General features: G+C 33.2%; 2 long non-coding RNA genes across 2 annotated transcripts in view; one reads left to right on the forward strand and one right to left on the reverse strand.

Moving 5' to 3' along the window:
* Window positions 1-1,052: 1,052 nt before the first annotated feature.
* Window positions 1,053-5,716, reverse strand: part of LOC108544986 (uncharacterized) — a 25,360-nt gene continuing 20,696 nt past the window's right edge. The window contains exon 2 of the long non-coding RNA XR_001890000.1: window positions 1,053-1,521. This is a non-coding gene — a long non-coding RNA (uncharacterized LOC108544986). The remainder of the gene's footprint in view (window positions 1,522-5,716) is intronic.
* Window positions 1,373-2,669, forward strand: LOC108544985 (uncharacterized). Its single transcript, XR_001889999.1, has 2 exons — window positions 1,373-1,491; window positions 2,165-2,669. It is a non-coding gene; the product is annotated as an uncharacterized LOC108544985 (long non-coding RNA).

Here is a 5,716-nt window from a genome sequence, read left to right on the forward strand (position 1 = left end):
TTATAGCATGCAGATACTAACATGATGGCTTTTTGGGGAAACCAATATCAAGTACAATATGTATTTTAAAACGTTATATGAGAATTACGCCTCTGCAGGATTTAGTCCTCATTTTGGACGCATCTTCCTCGGAATCCTCTCTTGTGTGTGCCTCCATGAAAGAAAGTTTGTATGGCAAGTGGAAAACTGAGAAACAAATATGAATGCATAACAATTTTTGTTTTAGAGACTGGAAGTATAATCCTCAACCAGTTAAAGCAGTGAATTTGACTATTTGCTCTGCTTATAATCCTCTAAAGACAAATGACTCAATCTTAAATGTTGATTTGTGGTGTTCCACACCAATAATTCAGAGAAAATGGCCCATGAGTGTCTGACAAATAGGAGAAACAGTGCAGAATGTGTTTCCTGCTGAGCAGTTGTCTTAGTGCAGTGCTGGTTGAGATTTAGAGGTTACCCGGAAGCCTAAATAAATCAGACATCTGACCAACAAGAATGTTCTGCCCACTTTCTCCTTCACCTCCTTCTTTACTTCTTTTCTTCTTTTAGGTAGAGAAATATTTCTTTGTTTAATAATATATATGTACATTATCCTAAGGAGATACTTTAAAAAAAAAAAAAAGCACTCAGAAAAGAACTAAAAGGCAAAGTCACCAATAGTTTCAATGTGACTTTAGAGAAAACTAGGTAGAATGGCCTCTTAGTGTGTGGCTTCCATCAACCTACCACTCTGGGAAGGAGAGAAGTGAGGAAGTGTGGCAGATGAAAAACAGAGCAGCCAAGGATTGCCACATCCGAAACATCAGAGACTGTGGTGCTAAAAGATACTCACTGTGAAGAGTATATAAATATTATCAGAATTCTATGTATTTTGTGACTCTCTAATGGGTTTCTAACATTTTTGCCTTTGAAGTAGAGTACCTGTCTACCCCACTAAATATAGGTTTACAAAACAGAAGACTTGCATCTAATAGTGTTCTTATCTAATTTCCACAAACAATACAATATATTCCAAAATGAGTTATTTGGTATTTTTGAAATGCAGACTCTAGTTAATTACCAACATTTATCTATATATTACGTTTAGCAAGTTTTGACACTTTCACATTATCTTTCCTTGACATAAATAGAAATAAACAATAAAACACAATTTACGAAGTCACCAGGGAAATCACTACCATTTTACAGAGAAGCTGTGAAAATGACGTGCTCAGAGAAGTTAGCTCAAATACCTACTATTTTTAATGGAGGGAAACAGGACAAGTGATGGGAAATGGAACTCATCTCACATTTTTTAATCAAGCAGATGATTAGTCTACAGCTACAAAGAAGTTTCTGGGGAGTTTGTCTGTTTCTGTCTCTCTTTTCTTTTTTAGAAGAGAGATATCACCGTGGTAAACAATGCAGGTTTGATAGCAACACCAGCTCAGATGTTAATTCCACAGGACATACAAGTACCTCAGTCACATCTTTGTCATGTTTGAAGGTGCTGTCAGTATCAAAATTCCTAGAAGTACCACCCTAAGTAACATGAAATATATAACATAAAGGACATTCAATAGAAACTAATCATTAGTTACATACAACACGAAGAACATTCAATAAATGTTGATTATTAGTTATATGTAAAAATTCAGTTCCTTTTCTTTTATGTTTTAATTATTTATTCCCAGTACAAAGTTTCAAAATAATACCTTGGGCATTAAAAATTTTGTGTAGTTATCTAAGCAGAATGTACAATTATGCTCTCCAAAAATATTCCTTTAAACAAAATATAAAGGTATATTTCATGCTAATGGAGAATGTTTTAGAATATTCTTGTGTAGATTTAAAATGGTGCTATCATAAATTATATATAAGATTTATGTGTGTGTGTGAGTGTGTATGTATGTTTGTGACTGTGTTTGCCAGTGTCGTGGTGGTAAGTGATAAATGTATAATAATATGTTATAAATAAATTCTTCAATAACAATTTGTGGTGACATTTGCTCACTAATAATGGATTGAAAAATAATGGCAAGCAGCCTTTGGAAGAATTAATTAGATTAATCAATTCAATGTCATCAACATCATTAACTTTAATTTCTGTTTGGGGGCAAAAAAAGAAAAGTATAACTTCTCATAATTGCTCAAGGAAAATGACACAAAACTTCTTCTTTCACAGAGGAAAGGCTAGCAGAAGACTCACCAGAAAGATTCTGAAGGTATAAACAAAGAACCTGGAATGCTGGAAACTTTAGGGTCAAGCATTGATATTAGAGCCTTGGAAAGAGAATAGACTTGTCAGTCAATTTACATTACACCAGAAACTATAATAAATTGGGCAAATGCAATGCAAAGAAAACTGCTGACAGCAGATACGTTCCTAAAATGTATGCAGAATGATGTAGTTGTTAATTTAATTAGTTGCTTAAAGCCAGACAATTTCTTTCCAAAAATTCTGGCCTGTCAAAATTTAACGATCATCTGTCTTAATCTAGCAAACTAAATATGACACTGAATGACTTTAAGTAACACTGACACTTTCATAGGAATGTTGATATGAAGCATGGTATTTAATTTTTTTGTAAAATATGAATGCATAGAAAGACAAGAATGATGCATAATATGAAAACATAATTCAAAAATAAAAATATGACTGATGAAATAAAAGCTTTAGAGAAATGTCACTAAGTTGATTGTCATAGATTGTTTCAATATGCTTAGCCTAGGAGTAAGTTTTCTATTTCTGCAGGATGAAAAATATTGTAAATGATATTAAAAAATCTAGAACCGCCAATTGAGTGTCCTCTAGATAATCCAAACAAAATATCAATGAGAAATTAAAAAGGTCCTGCAATTCCTGCTGCTAGCATATTCTTTTACTTCTCACTTTTAGCCAATACACAGGTTTTTTCTACCTCTCTTCCACCTCCAAAAATATCCTGGAATCCAGCTTCATCAGAATTGTTTATTGTTGCCCAACCATATTATAATCTCAATTGTCTCGATATCATGTGTCTTTTGTTTTGCTCATCTTTTGTGTGTATGTGTGTGTATGTCTGGTCTGCCTTTGATTTTTCCAGTCTATTTATTTTATTGAATTATAACACAGGCACACAGAGGTACTAACAGCATTAACATACAGCTCTACGAATTATCACAGTGATCACACTCTTGCAACCACCAATTTTATCAAGAAATATAGTTTATCCAGCACACCAGATGCTCATGTATACCCTCTCTAAGTAAGTCTCCACCCAAAGGTACATGTTACCCTGATTTCTACTACCATACCTGTTTTAAACGTCATGTAAGTAGAATCATACAGTATGTATTGTTTTGGACCTGGATTCTTTGGATAAATGAATATTTTTGTTAACTTTCATTTATGCATATTACTCCATTGTATAAATGTACCATGATTTAATGATTCACTTTAATATTTATGGACATTTGGGTTTAGTCCATTTTTGAGACATAAATACAGCTTCTAGGAGCATATTTGTATATATACGTCTTTTAGTGAACATATTAAAAGGAGAGGTGTAAGCCGAGGTGTGAAATTAGTGGTTCACTTACCAAGTTCATTAATCCTTTTGTCTGCTGCCTAATCTGCTACTAATCACATCTGGTATTTTTTCAGCTTAGTCACTGAAAATATAGCATGAAAACTTAGTAGTTTTCATACTATAGTAGTCTGGGTTTGGTCTTTAAAAACAAACAAACAAATTAAAAAAACTTCCATATATCTCTTTATCTTTTGAACAGAATAAATTATATAATTATATATAGTTATAACAACTGTATTTCTTCTGTTTAAAAGATAATGAGATGTGTAGTTTTTTTGTGTACTAATTGTAACATCCATTCAGCTCTGGGCTAAATTCAATAAATTGATTTTTATTTTTTTAAAGTCATATTTCCTCCTTCTTTGCATGCCTGCTAATCTTTCATGGAATTCCAGATACTGTGAATTTCACTTTTTTGGTTGGTAATTTTCTTTTTCATGATCTTTATTCTGGATGCTTTAAGTAACTTGGAAAATGTGATCATTTAGGGTCTTGTGTTTGGTGGAACCAAAGGGTTCATTATTCTCCACAATTAAGTGGAGACCCATCTGAAATCTCTGTCTACTACTGCTTGAGTTACGAGGTTTGTCAGTCTGATTGGTAAAAACAGACACTATTTCCAGCCCTGTGTGAACACTAAGTATCCTTCTCTCTACTGCTTTCAGAAGGTCTTTTCTCAGCCTCAGGAAGTTTCCTTACATACATGTGCTCATCAATACTCTGCTAAATTGTTATGTACTCAGTAGCAGGGGAAGGGTGATGTTTTCCATATATTCCAGGTTGTCAGCCTGTACCTAAGTTTGCTCTGTTATTCACTTTTGGATATGAATATAAAAATAGGATCATATAGTACAACCATCTCTAAAATTTCCCTTCATAATTTTGCATAGTATGTATCACAATTCAGTTTTAGATTTTCCCCCATAATACACAACATCAAAATATTTCTGTGTGTATTTGCTATTTTAGTAATTATTGGATTAAGCGATAATGTAGTACATGAGCAAAGAAATACAGGAATTAATTAATCAGTAAATTTATTTAAAGAGAAGTTTATATGATTGTGTGTACTGTAATTAAAGAACATACACAATTCTTATATCTATGAAAATTGACAAAAGTCAGTCTGTTATTTGGCAATGAAATGGTTAAGATCTCATAATAAAATTAGAAATTGTCAACAAATAATTGTCAAAGATACAATAATTTCAAAGCCAGCATACAATCTACCAAATTACTCCTGGAATAATGAGTACCTGTAATATAAAATTATAAAATAAAACATAAAACTTTATATAAAAACATATGCTTAGTAATGAATCAGAAATATAATTTTATATACCTTGTTTTATGGTTGTATATTCTAAAATAGTTCTCAGAAAAGAAATCACAGTTAGAATACTTATTTTTGTTGTTCTAATAATGGTGAAAAGATGTGGAAAATCTATAAGTCCAACAGTTGCAGACTGCTTAGATTGTTTTATATGTAAACCCTAGAATTAAAATAATAGGAAACAAGGCAATTGTTAAAAATAATAGTGTTTATCTGAGCATATTAACATGGTACAATTTTCACATCATATTGACAGCAGGTGAAAAGAATGTAAACTATTCATATGAAAATCCCATTGTAAACAAAATTGCATGGACCTTTACATATACGTATGTGTGTATGTGTGTGCAAAGAAAGATATGTATAAGAATACTCAGTAAAAAATTAGGCAATTAGTAGCTTACAAAAATAATTTATATTTTAATTATTTCTCATATATTTTGTAAAACTAAATCTTTATGAAAGACACAAATTGTTTCTAGAATCAAGAAAACAGGAGGAGCAAGATGGCCGAATAGGAACAGCTCCAGTCTCCAATTCCCAGCGCGAGCGACACAGAAGACCGGTGATTTCTGCATTTTCAACTGAGGTACTGGGGTCATCTCACTAGGGAGTGCCGGACAATCGGTGCTGGTCAGCTGCTGCAGCCTGACCAGCGAGAGCTGAAGCAGGGCGAGGCATCGCCTCACCTGGGAAGTGCAAGGGGGAAGGGAATCCCTTTTCCTAGCCAGGGGAACTGAGACACACAACACCTGGAAAATCGGGTAACTCCCACCCCAATACCACGCTTTAAGCAAACTGGCACACCAGAAGAATATATCCCTCACCTGGC

The sequence above is a fragment of the Rhinopithecus bieti genome, unplaced genomic scaffold, assembly GCF_001698545.2.
Source record: "Rhinopithecus bieti isolate Rb0 unplaced genomic scaffold, ASM169854v2 scaffold_28485, whole genome shotgun sequence".
Classification (NCBI taxonomy): Eukaryota; Metazoa; Chordata; class Mammalia; order Primates; family Cercopithecidae; genus Rhinopithecus; species Rhinopithecus bieti.